This window comes from Mauremys reevesii, linkage group 3 (assembly GCF_016161935.1).
Source record: "Mauremys reevesii isolate NIE-2019 linkage group 3, ASM1616193v1, whole genome shotgun sequence".
Classification (NCBI taxonomy): domain Eukaryota; kingdom Metazoa; phylum Chordata; order Testudines; family Geoemydidae; genus Mauremys; species Mauremys reevesii.
This window is the reverse complement of record NC_052625.1, coordinates 7,721,738-7,737,178: the sequence shown is the minus strand read 5'-3', so window position 1 is coordinate 7,737,178 and position 15,441 is coordinate 7,721,738. Positions and strand designations below refer to the sequence as shown.

Below are 15,441 nucleotides of genomic sequence, written 5' to 3'. Positions count from 1 at the left end.
GTAGCCTCCCCTTTAACCAGTTCTTTGCCCATCTTTCGATTCTCATATTAATACCCATCTTCTCCAATGTAACTAATAATTTCTCATGTGAACTGAAATCCAGGTAGATTATATCTACTGCATTTCCTTTGTGTAGGAAATTGGTTTTCTTTTCAAAGAAAAAGATCAGGTTGGGCTGGCACGATCTACCTTCTGTAAAACCATGTTGTATTTTATCCCAATTAATTACCATTTACCTCTATATCCTTAACTACGCTCTCTTTCAAAGTTTGTTCCAAGATTTTGCATACAATTGAGATCAAACTAATGGGCTACAGTTCCCAGATCCCTACCTCCACCCCTTTTCTTACGTCTAGGTTCTATATTTGCAATTCTCAGCCATGGGGTACAAACCCCGAGTTTACGGATTCATTAAAAATCCTTCCTATTGGGCTTGAAATTTCATGTGCCAGTTTCTTTAATATTCTTGGATGGAGATTAACCGGGCCCCACAATTTGGTCCCATAAAACTGTTTGCCTACTCAATGCACCATCCTGTGTACTATAATATTCTGCAACTAATCTTGCACTTAAGCAATTTTTCCACAGGGGATAACCAATTAAAACACACAGAACACTTAGGTTCAGATTAAAAAGGTCTTTCCATTTGACAACTCCCCATAGCGGAGTTGTACAGCACAGTTCAACTTACATTGAAATGTCTGGTTGCAATTACCTATTTGGGACTAGGAATTTGATAGAGATCTGATCCAGTACCCCTTGCTCTGTGAGTAGTCCTGCTAATTCAATAGCATTCTTTGTGCAAGTAAGAACTATTCAGAACAGTAATCACTACAGGATGGGACCCAAAACGTGCAATCAGTGCTTCATGGGTCTGAGCCAATCCGCACTGACTCCAATTGGCACTGAATATCACCCTATGTCAGGTTACATCATACGTCCTTATTCAGGAGTTCTCAACCTAGAGGGATCACAAACAGGTATCGGGGCTCCCCTTTCCCATCCCACTAAATGGGAGAGGGGTCCTGGCCGGCTGGAACAGGGGGTTCCCGGTATGGAAAGGAGGGGTCTTCAAGCATGGACATGGTTGAGACCCACTGCCCTTTTTCACTGGGCTGCCACAGCAGCCATTCCTCACCTTCACAATATTGTGGCTTAAAAATTAGTTCTATTTCTAATAGAACTTTACAAGCCACTTTTCAATGATCCAGCTGACACAATTTAAACACTGAAATATTAATGCAACTTTAAAAGCTGCAGGAAAAGGTAACATCCATTTTATCCAGCAAGGTTATCTTGGCAATTTTATGTTTTATAATTTGCTGGCTTCTCGGCACTGATATAACCCATTTTGGGTCATTTCTGTAGAATCTGCATTGTCACGAGACTGAGAGAAGAACATAATGCAAAGCTACAGGGAGCAGCTTTATTATACAAAAAGTATAAAACATATGACCCTTTGGCAGCCCCAGACAATGCCATCTAACACACTAATGAGAGAATCCACCAACAGCGTGCCAGGAATGAATGTCAATGTAATGTGAACATTCACACTCCTGCGGTGTTTCCTTCGGTTACTTGAACAACACGGGGATTCAGGGCATGCATTTATTTTTTTCTTTTTAGAACAAAAAAAGCAAAAGAAAAACTACGATACTGGACTAGATGGGCCTGGGGTCTGATCTGGCAATTCCTGCGTTCCATAAAGTCCCTATGGTCTACCAGGAAAAAGAAAATACAAGGAGACAGAGCAGAGTGTAGTTCATGTGACAGCTTAAATCGCCCCACTTGTAAAACGGTGATACTATTTACCTGCCTCACCAGAGTGATTCAAGGGTACGGTCAGATTTGTGGAACATGCTGAAGAAGTGGTTCATTTATGAAGCATTCTGTAACTAGCACAGAAGTCCACCTTAGACCAACCCAAATGACTGGTCAAAAATTTCCCATCAAAACTGTTTTTCAATGGAAAATGGGGTTTTGAGGAAATTTGTTCTGTGGAAAGTTGATTTTTTTGATAGGGGGTCAAAAACCCAAGCCATTCCAATGTGGATATATGCTCCCGTAGCACCGCAGGAGAGGTCTAGTTAGTTGCCTCCTGTCTCCATTGGCCAGGTTCCCCAGCAGCCTACATCTCCCATGATACACCAGGGCCAGGGAGGCCTATGATACATTGACTCTGTGATGGGGTGTAAACCCCACACCAGCACTGAAAGGGGAGCTGGTTGGGGTGGGCCAGGCCCACGTGAAGATGAGTCCCAGCTGGGGGAGGAGCTGAGGGGTTAGCATAAAGGAAGGAAGCTCAGATAAGAAGGCGGCTGCAGGAAGAGAGGGGAAGAACTCTGCAGGTGTAACCCACACACCTCCTGGGTGTGATGTTCTGTCCCATCTACTGGCACAGAGACCACTTAGAGAGAGAGATAAAATGCACTAAGCTCCCGAGGTCCCAGGTTCAATCCCACCCACTGATCTGTCGGTGTTACACAGGCACTCTCTGGTGCGAGAGAGTGGAGGAAAAGCCTCGAGGGATGCAGATGTGCAGTAAGCCCAGGAGAGGGCTGTGGGAGAGGCCCGCAGACAGGCTGAGGAAGGAAAAAGCCCAAGGAGGTGGCAGTGGGGTGGGAGACTGGACAGACAGACCTTGTATGCTCATTACAGGTTCCCTCTGCTAGAACCCACAGGAGCGAGAGGGCCCGTGTTCCCCTATCTGTTCCCCTGAAAGAGGTGGTGAGGAAACACCCTGACAGGGGGAACGGGGAGAAGGACTATTGACTTTGGAGCTAGGGCTCCAGGGAGGCGTTATTCTGCATCAGAGTGGGAGGACAACTCTGCTGAGCCTGGGAAGGGGGAAAGAGTCTGGAGAAGAGTAAACCAGGGGTGAGGAGTTACGTTGATGTGACTTTAGTTTATTAGACCCTTTGTCTCCCCCAGACAGGGTGGGACTAAATATGACCTGGCTGGAAGGAGGAGTCATGAGAAGCAGCAGACCACAGCAGGGATAGAGCAGCTGTCAGCAGGGGTTGCTGGAGAAGGAGAGCCTGTTACGCTACCCCCAGCCACAAGGGGTGCACCAGTGGCGAGTCTACTCTGACAGCCTCCCTCAATCAGTTTTTTAAATTTTGCACAAAACACATTAATGGAAAATTTAGACAAAAATTTTCAAGTGGTGTGGGGGGCGTAGGGGACATTTTCCGGCTCGCTGTACCTCCAATGGTACAGACATGTGTCTAAAGCAAGTGCGTAAGCATTTGAATCACTTAATGGGTCAAATTCTGCTCTCATTTACGCTCGTGTAAATCCAGAGTAACTCCACTGATTGGCATGGCTGAGAGCAGAATTTGGTCTATCATATTTTCTTTAGAACTAAGTTACCTTCTTCCATAGCCCCTGTTGATATAGGATTTACTGTCATTTGTACTGAGTGAGGTCACTTGTGCAAAGAAGAATTTGGTGGATTTGGAGGGCTGACATTTTAAAGCGATAGAGGGATTTAGACACATATGCCATTGGAATTAAAGGAAAATGCTTCTAAATCCCCTAGATGGCTTTGAAAATCTCAGAGAACTTTTAGAGTAAGAGAAAAGTTCCTGAAGGCTTTGTGAACAAAGACCAAGCTTTAGCTACAAAGACAGAGCCTAGACGAGACTAGGAGGAAATAAGCCAGGCTCTCTCAGAACGAGAACGAAAACTAGCTGCTTTGACTACATTTTCCAAAGGGCCTTCTTCACTGGGTGAGAGAGAATACTTGAGATGCAAGATCAAAGCAGGCTCCTCTGTCTCAGATGAACTTAAGGAAGGACTGTCCCTTCCAAACTGCCAAAGGCAGCAGTCAGCCTTGGATCTGCCGGAGATGGAAATGCTGCAATTCCAAGGGGGAAAAATCCTTGCAATCTTAGCTGTAACTCGTATTCTCACTCAGCCTTATTTCCTTCCTGGGTCTTATTACATCTTCAGGCATTCATTCAAAAGCTCCGTGTAATGAACTGTTTTTAGTTTCAAACAGTCAGTGCTATTACTAACATATGCATTTAAACCTTCTGGGCTATAGCAGCGTTAACATGAAAATCCAGCCCAGTTTATACTGGGACATCAGAAGGGGGCAGTATGGCAAGAATGTAGGAAGGTGACTCTTGTTGACTTTCCTGCCAAAGGGAGGGGTGGGAGGGGTTGCTGGGGGGAGGCCTACAAACACGAGATCCACACAAGGAAAGAAACTTTCCTCCCCAGCAGGAGCTGCCCTCCCCGGGTCACTGTCCCCGTTGTATGGCTGCATTACCCCATGTAAAACGCCAGGCACACCAACAGCACTGGCACTACGCAAGTTGGCCAAGTTGCTCCCTCTGCCAGATCTCTGCTTGGTGGGGAAGGGAAATGGACAAGGGGGAAAGTCACTTCCGTGGCATCATTTACCTCCCGTTTTTCTAATCTCATGGGCTTGGTGGGATGCTCCTTACAGCATCATCCCCCTTCTGGTCCCATAGGAAATCTGGGCGGGGGGAAACCACGATGCTGACCCCATCAGCGTGAACTTACTCTGGTTCCCTTCTGCAGAATGCCCCCAGCCCCTGGAAGTAGACTTCCAGCTCCAGCAGCCAGAACTGTAGCCCCAAGCAGCACAGAACAGAACCTCTGTCCATCCCTGTACCTCTGCAAGCCTTGGGGATCTCCAAATACCACAATGCCCTTGGGTGGGTCATCAGCCACGGGGATTGAATCCTGGACTCTCTGGACCTAAAAGCAGGAGCCTGTACAGCCTGAGCTAAAAGACCCAGATCTATGAGCTCAAAGACTGTAGCAGATTCATAAACCTCCTTGTGGTCCTGCCATGAGAGGGGGACAGAGCAAACCTGGGCTACACCTGGGCATGGGGACCAAATTTTCTGATACCTCTGAACACCTTGCTGGCAGAAGGGTACAATGGAAATTCCACCAGCCCTGTCCCCTAGCTGGGAGCTATGTGCACAGAGAACACTATGGCCCTATGTTTGTAAAGCACGTTTTAGATGCTTGGATGGAAGATGCATGAAAAATATTTACTAACAGTCAGACATCAGTGTTGGAAAGCAATTACGTTAAAAGTTACATAGGAAATCAGCATCTAAAATGTAACGTAGCTGTAGAGGAGAAGCTATATTTCAGCTAAAGCAACCTATATCCTGCCTAAGGTGCTTGATCGAGATGGAACTTCTATCCATGCTCAATGTACATGGAAAATATTTCTTATAATCATTGTTTTTTACTAATAACCAGAAAAAAAATGAAAGAAGTAGACAGCACCTAAATAACATTGGCAATTGTTCCTTAAGTTACTTGGTTTTGTAAATAATATCTAATTAGTTTTGATTCATTCTATTATTGAGGTTTTTTAACTTCTACAGTAGGACATTGTACTAGAGATTTTAATTTCCTGTTTCCCTTCCCCGAATTCTGTTTCCATCCCATCTAGCTCCTTTATATTGATGTTTGAGCTCTTTACCTCAAGCAACAATATTGCTGAAGGATAAGGAGCCATGTTACCAATTGGATTCCTTAGAGAAGTCTCCCTGCAAGAACATCCTGTCCTTTAGAGTATAATCACATGAAGTAAATGGCTTTCTTGGTTCCCACTCATCTGCACTTGGATGAGGTGCTGCTGGCTAAAGCTCTACCCAGGCGAGAGTGAGGTGATGTTGCTAGGGAGACAAAACACTTCAAAGGATTTGCCTCTTTTATAAAATCCACCACAATTTGGGAGTATCTGCCACAGGATAGTTCACTTGGTCTTCAGCCTTGGGGTCCGTTAGGCCTCCTCATTGTTATCAGGCGCGCAAGTAGTTCTGGCAGCAAAAATACACTTGTTTCCATCTGCGACCAGCCACAGTATGGTACCTTATCTTACCAGATACACCAGGCTATGGGGATCCATGCACCTAGGGCTTCCAGGCCTGGTTGTTGTGACTCGTATCTAGAAAGAAAGCCACATACCCTGGAAGAGTCTCCAGATGGTTCAAAATACCAGTAACAACCTGGACTGCCTTTGGATAAAGCTTATTAGAGTCATGCTCTAGAAGAAACAGAATCAACTACATTTACTAAGCCAAATCATAGCCTTAAATTATTATTTATTCACGTATCAACCAACTAGGAATATAGGCCTTGCCCTGAGGAGTTTATAATCCAATTAAAATGATTTAAAAACAAAAACAACTTGCAGACAAGGGTCCCGATGCTGCACAGGGGATCACTGTGGGTGGGCCCTTCCATCTGCAGAGAGAGTCCCGTTGAGTTCAGTTGATTCTCTGCTCCTTTTGTCAGAGGTAAATTCCCTTCTGGGATCTACCATACTTCAAAGGCCAGCCAGACCCGATCAGAAGAGGAAATTTGCAACCCTTTACTTCAGATTATTAGAATCACAGGATGTTCAGCATAGACAAAAAAGGACATGGGCAGTGTGGAAATGCAGTGCAAAGGGAAAAGGAACAAAAGATTTAAAATAGAGCCTAAAAAGCAGAACTACAGTAGAAACTTCCTACTCTAAACACGAAATAAGAATTCTATTTACAAAATGGTGTAACCCAGGGAACAGTTTCTAATGCTGATCCAGGTCAGGGACTGCCTCTTTGGCCATTTCTGTACTGAGTGTGAGGAGGTAGTGTCGCACCTGAAGAGCTACAGTAATGCAATCCCCCAGCATTTTACTGTCATTAATAATTTGTGTTGCGATAGCATCTAGGAGTCCTTGTCATGGACCAGTACTCTGTTGTGCGAGGGACTCGACAAACACAGAACAAAAGGATGATCATACATGCACTGCACTGATATAAGACCAAACTCTTGGGAGACGCATACTAAATTCTTGAGGCCTTCTGACGTTCTCCTTTGCCTTCTGTAATATCTAACAACGGTGGGTCAAGGAGACATGAGCGTACTGATCTGAGAACTTTACGTACACTGAAAACTCATGCATCAATCTTCTGTAAGCAAACATCTTTAACTGCTTTAATGTTCCTTCCCTATTACTTTCCATCTCCCCTAGTGCTCTGGAGGTGGGAGAGCGGCCCATAAAGAACTGAACAAAGTCATGTTCTCCATCATTTATTTACAGTATTTATTCCTCCTTACACAGACAGCCAGTGCTCACTCACTGGTCTGGAGAGATAAACTAATGTTGGCATATACTTGTACAAAATCGCCTCACAGCCACATTAAAAGCAATCACCATAATGGAATCATGGCAGTCTAAATTACATTAGGGTGCTGAAATTGTACTGTGTGGGACAAACACAGACAGGTTATAATGAGAGGTGCTGGAGTGACAGGTCAAATAAATATAAAGAAGAAATGGCCTGAAGGGTCTGTTGCACCCATACCATGATGCAAAATAAGATTAAAAGATCCAGAACATACCCAATGGCAGACACAGCGCTGTATACCTATTACAGGGTAGAAACTTTGGCAGTATAAAAACATATCTACTGTGCCTCAGCTCCTGGCATTACATGCAGGTGTCCTCTGTGTTGTTAACCTCAAGCATTCAAAAAAAATCATGAGTCAGATCCACTAAAAATCAGGAGATTTGGGTTTTTAAATATAATAAATTGGAGGTCTTTGTATTTGCCTTCTGGTTTTTGAGCCTTTAACAGTCACATTTTTCAGCTTTTCTTTGCAACCTGAGGGCTAGAAGTATATACACCTCTACCCCGATATAACGCGACCCGATATAACATGAATTCAGATATAACATGGTAAAGCAGCGCTTCGGGGCAGGGCAGGGCTTCGCACTCCAGCGGATCAAAGCAAGTTCGATATAACGCGGTTTCACCTATAACGTGGTAAGATTTTTTGGCTCCAGAGGACAGCGTTATATCGGGGTAGAGGTGTATATATAAAATAAATTAAAGCTACAATTCTCACAATCACATAACTCCTGGAGCTGGGCTTTAAGAACCCCCCCCCCCCCCCACACACACACACACAAACATTGTGAGTGTCACAACAAAATCACGAGATTTGGCCACACCGTATCCTAAAAGCTTCTAGGAGCGTTTGCACAGGGTTTACTTTCTTTTTTCAATGAACTCTAACTGCAGTTTTATATCTTGACACTTTATGAAGACAATTAATTCCTACTATGGGACATTCCCTAATCCTTTCGCTCCCTACTAATCGCGATCTCATAGATTTTCTTCTTTCTCCGCCTCGCTTTTATGGTCGTTTGACCTTTTCCCAGCATTAAAGGATTTTGTTCACATATTAACTCTGCCATTTCAGAATTCATAGCCTCTAACTAAATATTCATAACCCAGAGCTACCTGCAACATATCCACTTTTGAAAATATGACAAACAGCATATACCAAAGGCTAGAACTGAACTGAATACCAGTCGCAAACTCAGATAAGACACAACCCATGTTTTGTTGAAAATGTCTTATTCAGTGCAGCAGATCTTTAAAAGCAAAGACAATGAAACTGTGGTGTTTCCTTAAACACAAAATAAATAATAGTTGATAACTTGGGAATCGGCTCAGAGATCCAGCACAAATACAAAATAGTACAGTGCCGGAGACAAATTACATCTAGGATTTCCAGTGTATATTTTTTTGGCAAACTATGTAAATAGATACATGCTGTTTTGAGAACTCTCTAGTGGAAGTTCCCACACTACCCAGAAGCCATAACAGGAAGGTTGATGTGTTTGGAAAATCGATGAAGTGTGAACAAAAGGATAGAGTTGGAGACAAGACAATGAAAACTGCAAAGGGAAGGAATTCTGCAGGGAAAGGGAACAGATAGCAGCAAAAATGACCCCCACAGGCAGAGTTATAGAAAAGGAAAACAGCAAAGACTTGGAATCCTATCTGCAGTGGTTGGCATACTAAAGGACTGTTCCCCCGTCAGTTACATCACTAGCAACCAACAGTGTTCCTAGTAGTAAGAGATCTCCAAGCTTATGGGTTTCTAAAGACCTTAGAAATGCCTAATCCAAAGCTCAGCAAAGTCAATGGAAGTACTTCCACTGTCTTCAATCATGGCCCAACAGAGAAAATCAAACGTTGAGCTCATTGGGATGTTCACGAGCTACTTTGACCCAAATCATAGATTCTGTTCAGTGTTTCCAATTTTGGCATCGAAATCAGAAAGAAGCTCAAGTGCCTTCATATTCCATGGTGCATGAATTACAGCTGGTGTAAACCAGCATTGCTCCATTGAAATCAATTAAGTGTACAAGAGCCTGTTAATCAATGGAGCTATGCTGACTCACGCTAACTGGAGATTTGGCTCACTAGTTGCAAATTATGAGTGTGGAATGTTTATCAGTGAAGCTCCCAGAAACAGAAGTGTGTGTAGATTGCTAAGCAAAATTAGTCCAAAAACCATTATCTAGAAAAAAAATGACTAGATTTACCAGTCTGCCCAGGAAAATTCTTTGGCGCCAGTAGGGAAAAATCACCATGCAACCTGGTGTGGATAGGATACAGTGAAACCAAAAACTTTTGCTAAAAATCCTTTAGCAATGGAGGCCCAAGATATGCTCTTATGATATGTGAGACCTAAATGATTCAATAAGGCCCCTGGATTCTAGGACACGCTGGAAATTGTGTCACCTTCATTTAAATTTTAAAGTTCGTGTTTTACTGAATTCATTATTGAAATGAATATTACATCCAATACAGAACCTCTGCCCCATGTTATTTATTCTGGTGATAAATTCCATTTATTTCATGCTGTCCCCATGTTTTCAGCTGCCCATGTGTTGCAGAGTTTTGAACTGACAGTGCATGACTCGCAATTCATTGATTCTAAATACAACCAGAATCTGAACCAGGGCTTTGTCACATCATTAAAAACTAGTGTGAACATTACATTATACTAGCCTAGATCATGAGAGTTATGTTAGAGTATTTACTACTCCTATTCCCAACCCCACATCCTATCAGCTTTCCTCTGGCCAAGGAGGGCTTGATAAAGAGCCAACAAAGTGCTTTAAGAAATTGGCCAAAGAGTTCATCAGAGAAAAGTGCAAGGTGCTGATATCTGTATTCCAGTAGCACCCAGAGATCCCACTCTGCTAGGTGCTGTTCAGCCAAAGAGAGACTGGAAGCTCTCTGCGGCAGGGACTATCTGCACAAAGCACAGGGAGAAGAAAGAGACCTTATCAGCTAGGCCACAGCCCATGATCCACCTCAAAAGTCTCCTTTCTACTGGGCTCTCCTCATCCAGCCCCCTCTCCCCTCAGGAGAAGGGAAGTCAAGCTTGTGGCCCACACAAGGAGATCAATTTACATTAGCATGATGTGCTGCTAAAGGTCAGTCAACCTTCTTTTAAATCACTGACCATCCATTTAGCAGCCCCAAAAAAGTATCCTCAGGAAGGGGATGCTTGTGACAGACACACCGTCAAAGATGTAAGTGGCCCGATTCTCCATTCCGGGTCACCTGTTCTGTCGTAGCTCAACTGAAATCAGTGGAACTGCACCAGCATAACGTCAGTGTCACTGAGTGAAGAAGAATCAGGCCCAGGAAACCACTGAAGGACCTGTCCTCGCCGGGACACCATCTTCTAATGCTTTTTTGTGGGGTGGAGAAACAGGAGGAAGAGACAGAAGGTCTCTCTGTGAAAGCAGCTGGCAGATATCTTCCTCCTGTTGGATGTACAGCACAATTCCAGCAGCACAGCACAACTGCAGGCCTGTAAATGTAATTAATCCCTGCTGTAGCTCAGTAAAAAACACGGCACCTTTCAAAATCAGAGCCAGGGGCATGCACGGAGGATGGAAAGGTACAAAGCTAAGTTACAGGAGTGGGGGGATGCTGCGAGTTCATCTTCATACCAGGCTGTGAGCCTGGCCCCTGGGCTCAGAGGCAGAGCACAGGAGGATTTCACCTTTCAATTATTCAGCAGCTGGGCTAAGATTGGAGCTGGTCGGGAGCCACAATTTCTGTTCCATGGGAATTCCAACATTGCACAGTTTGCACCGGGGACTGCAATGACTGGATTTTTATAACCCCAATGCTACAATCTAACTATAAACACACACAAAACATGCTCTTCTAGAGTATGAATTCGCTGCCACGCCTCTCTTCACATCCAAAGGAAATTAGGAATGCAAAATCAAGAGCTTTCAGTTTATTGGCTATGATATCATTATTGGGAATAACGACTATTGTGACTCAGAGTAACAGTCTGGTTCCTGGCTCCCCCTTCCTCCGGGATGGGAGGGGAACAGTCTGAGCCAGCTAAGCGGCTGGCCTGGATTACCTCCCTTAGCAGAGCAGCACAACTGCACTGGCTGCTGCGACAGGATGGCAGAGCAAAGGCTCCACACACTTCTGATCCCTGTGTGGAAAGAAGAGTTGATGCTCACAATGTAGGGAATCCATGCCAAGGAACAAAGGGGATTCTTACACCTATTTACTCCCATGCACAGGAGCAGAATGCAGGTGACAATCTGGCCCGACCGGAGCAGACCGCTGGCCTCAAAATATGTATTTGAAAATCAGAGCCATGAAAGGCCAAATGAAGCGCTCTGCAGGAGGCAAAGGAGCTGATCCCACATTCCTGTTGCATCCAAAACTCTTACTGGCTTCAGTGGGAGTTCGGAGTGTGCAAAAAATTAATTATGCAGCTATATCTAGCCACAGTCCTCTTGTGCCAGTCTGTGTTTAGTACTTGGAAACCGATTCATTTTCCTGGAGTGGGAACACAGGCGGTTTGAATGCAGTGTGCAGTAAGTGCCCAGTCCTGGGAGGAGCCGAGCCCCCCAACCCCCAGTGAAATTAAATGGGAACTGTGGGTGCTCAGCAGCCTTACTGGATTGGGCTCCATGGGCCTGATCCAATGTCAAGAGTAAGTATAGTCAAGGAAAAATCTTTGGAACACGCTCTTTCTAAATCTCATTCTCATTTTTAAAAACAATCCATGGCGACTTTTCTTCCTTAGAATGCATCTAGAATAAGATATCTGCTTCTCTTTCTCTGGGTTTATTTTCAGTTGAATGTTCTGTAGAACACATTCTTGAAAAATTAATTACAGATGGCTACAGGGACACGCAGCCCCTCATCTAGCTGGCGATCTCAGGTTTTCCGTGTCGCACAGCTTAATTTACTTGTATTAATTTTATATAAGCCATAATTTAGCTTTGCTACTTCATTTAATATTTCATGCAATTGCACCACTTTGCTAACAGACACTACAAAACACAACTGTCCAGAGCTTCCACGGGTGTGAAGCCCATGTGGCTTCATTAATCTCATCATAGCAATGCTAATTTACTCCAGCTGAGGATCCGGCCCATTGTACCAAGGTGTGTATGTGCCGCATTAAGATCTGAAATATTTCAGAATCACTCCAACTAGCTTTGAAGAGGGAGATTTTTTTTTTAATTGTACTTGAGGGATGATTTGGTTGAGGATGGAGTGAGTGCACTGGGAATAAAAATAATAATGATTAATTGGAAGCACAATTTCACATCAAGCCTGAAACCTGAAAATCAACACGCTCATCTTAAAACAAAAACAAACAAAACAAACAAACAAAAACTCCAGCTGTGTGAATATTTTCCTTTTCCTGGAAAACGACTAACACAACCACCTCAAACACTGATGTAAGGAATAGCCAGAGATCTAATTATTCTAAAAATTCTAAAGGAATTTTGACTCTCATGCTTCAGAATTTAAGCCAGCCTCTGACTAGCAGAGATCAGGCTGAGACCTAATGTGGGGGGCAGATTATCCCACATCTGGAGAGGGTATTTATACTTTTATCTGGAGAATTAGATGCTGGTCGCTGTCAGAGACAGAATATGGACTAGATCAGGGGTAGGCAACCTATGGCACGGGTGCCGAAGGCGAAACGCGAGCTGATTTTCAGTGGCACTCACACTGCCCCGGTCCTGGCCACGGGTCCGGGGGGCTCTGCATTTTAATTTAATTTTAAATGAAGCTTCTTAAACATTTTAAAAGCCTTATTTACTTTACATACAACAATAGTTTAGTTATATATTATAGACTTATAGAAAGAGACCTTCTAAAAACGTTAAAATGTATTACTGGCATGCGAAACCTTAAATTAGAGTGAATAAATGAAGACTCGGCACAGCACTTCTGAAAGGTTGCCAACCCCTGGACTAGATGGACCTTGGGTCTGATCCAGTCTGTACTGCTATGGAACATAGCAATTGCCAGATTAGAGTCCATGCTCCCAGCTCCACTACGACTGTGTCAGAGAACCCACTTACAACAACACAAGGACCTACAATTGCAGTCCCCAATTTTTAAAATGGGTGGAAAAAAAATAAACAGAAAATGAAGGGTAGCAGGTGGGGCGAAGGGGAAGGAGTGCCTGGTACTCCTAGGATGCAGCGGGTGGGCCCAGGGGGCAGGGGAGTGTAACCTGCAATATTGCGGCGGAGGAAGTCGTCTTCTCCCTGCAGGCCTGCTGCTGCTGCAGTTGGGCGGTTTTGGCTGCCAGGAAAAGGCTCCTTTCCTGTCTCCCCCCCTATGGTGCAGAGAAAGTGGATGGGGCTATGCTCAGGAGCGGAACAGAAAGCTGCCCCTCAGCCAGACAGCCCCTTGCTGACCCCCTGCAGCACAGCTCCATTTGCTTCGCCCGTAAAAAATTCCCCATTACCAAAAAAAAAACAAAATCTGGAGGGGGGTGGGGGGGAAACAGTGAAACCCAAATCCAGGGCCGCCCAGAGGATTCCGGGGGCCTGGGGTCTTCAGCGCCGGGGGGCCCCCGCTTCGGCGGTAATTCAGCGGCGGGGCCCCTTCCGCTCCGGGACCCGCCTCCAAAGTGCCCCGAAGACCCGTGGCAGGGGCGCCCTGCTGCCAAAGCGGGACCCGCCACCGAAGTGCAGCTGGGTCTTCAGTGGTAATTCAGTGGCGGGGGCCCCCGCCGTGGGTCTTCGGGGCACTTCGGGGGCAGGTCCCGGAACGGAAGGGGCCCCGCCAATTATTACGCCGCCAAGACCCGCTGCATTTCGGCAGCGGGTCCCACTTCGCGTAATTCGCCGCGGGGGTCCGGCGGCGAAGACCGGGAGCGGAAGAAGCTCCAGGGGCCCCGGCCCCGCAAGAGTTTTCCGGGCCCCCCAGAGCGAGTGAAGGACCCCACTCCAGGGGTCCCAAAAACTTCCGTGGGGGCCCCGGCGGGACCCGGGGCCTGGGGCAAATTGCCCCTCTTGCCCCCCCCCGGGCGGCCCTGCCCAAATCCTAGCTTTTTCAAATCCCAGAATTTTTCAGACAAAAAATAAAAATAAAAATAAAAAATCAGCAAATCCCAGTAATGAAAGGCCTTACAACAACGCTAATCACAAGACATTCTTCGTATTCAAAGGCTTGGCCCAGTTCAGGGGTAGGTACAATCATGTCTACGCTCAAACAACATAATCAAGCTCTATAGCAGTGGTTTTCAACCCTAAAAAGTTTTGAATGGAGATGGGGACTCCTTTGGAAATCTTAGGGACAGTCTGCGGACCCCGGGGTCCACGGGCTACAGGTTCTAAAGCATTGTTCTAAAAAAGCATTGTTGTTCTCACTGGATCTGCTGACACGGCTGTAATGTAGACACAGACTAAAACTCTATTCCAAAAACCACAAAAATACTTCACCGGCATTTGGCAGGAACATTATGTAGAAAACCACACACTATAAGCTAAGCAGTGAACAATCAAGTCTCCTTTGGCAACATTTCCAGATCAGGATCTTCAGCTGGAGTAAACTGATGTAGCTCTACTGAAATCAGTTGAGCTCCACAGATTTGCAACAGCTGAGGACCTGGGGCTTGTGGCAGAAACGTATAGATGCTAATTTTCCTCCACTACCACCACTACCTGAAGTTTAATTGTACCTCCATTCGATACATTTCTAATATATCAGAAGTCAGTAATATTGATCACTAGAGGGCAGCAGATATCAAACTACTATTCCTTAGTATTCTAAACGCTAACATCAGATACTGGGTTATTTCAGTGGGACTCTTAGGAATTCTCTTATGAAAAAAAAAAAAAAAGTACAAAGTGTATGTATATAAATCCTTCCCGATCAAGCCAAACATCTGAACATGCGTGGCAGGCAGATATTCTGATTATTATTTTTTATTAATTTTTGCATTAATAAAATGTGCAAAATTTTATATATACACATCTATATGTATATAGATGTATATATACATCTATATATATGTATATATATTTGCACACAGTAACAATGATTGTGCATATGCATGGGCATTTCGGCTTCTAAATTCCCATTTGCACATCTAAGCTCTGCATGGAACTGTGGCAACCGTGCATGTAAGTAGGCCTCCTATTTTAGCTAAACTTTGGCTCTGCGTGGATAACATGACTGGAGAAAACCTGTTTTAGACTTACAGGGTATGTACAGACTCATCTAATGCGCTTTTATATAAAGCCTGTGGTCTTTGACATTACACTTCCTCCTTAATGAATGCAGCGAGTTAAAA

General features: G+C 44.6%; 1 protein-coding gene across 11 annotated transcripts in view; it reads right to left on the bottom strand.

Annotated features, from left to right (window-relative positions):
* The window catches only part of SHLD1 (shieldin complex subunit 1), a 74,009-nt gene that overhangs the window by 40,367 nt on the left and 18,201 nt on the right, over window positions 1-15,441 (bottom strand). The gene's annotated exons all lie outside the window — the stretch shown is intronic.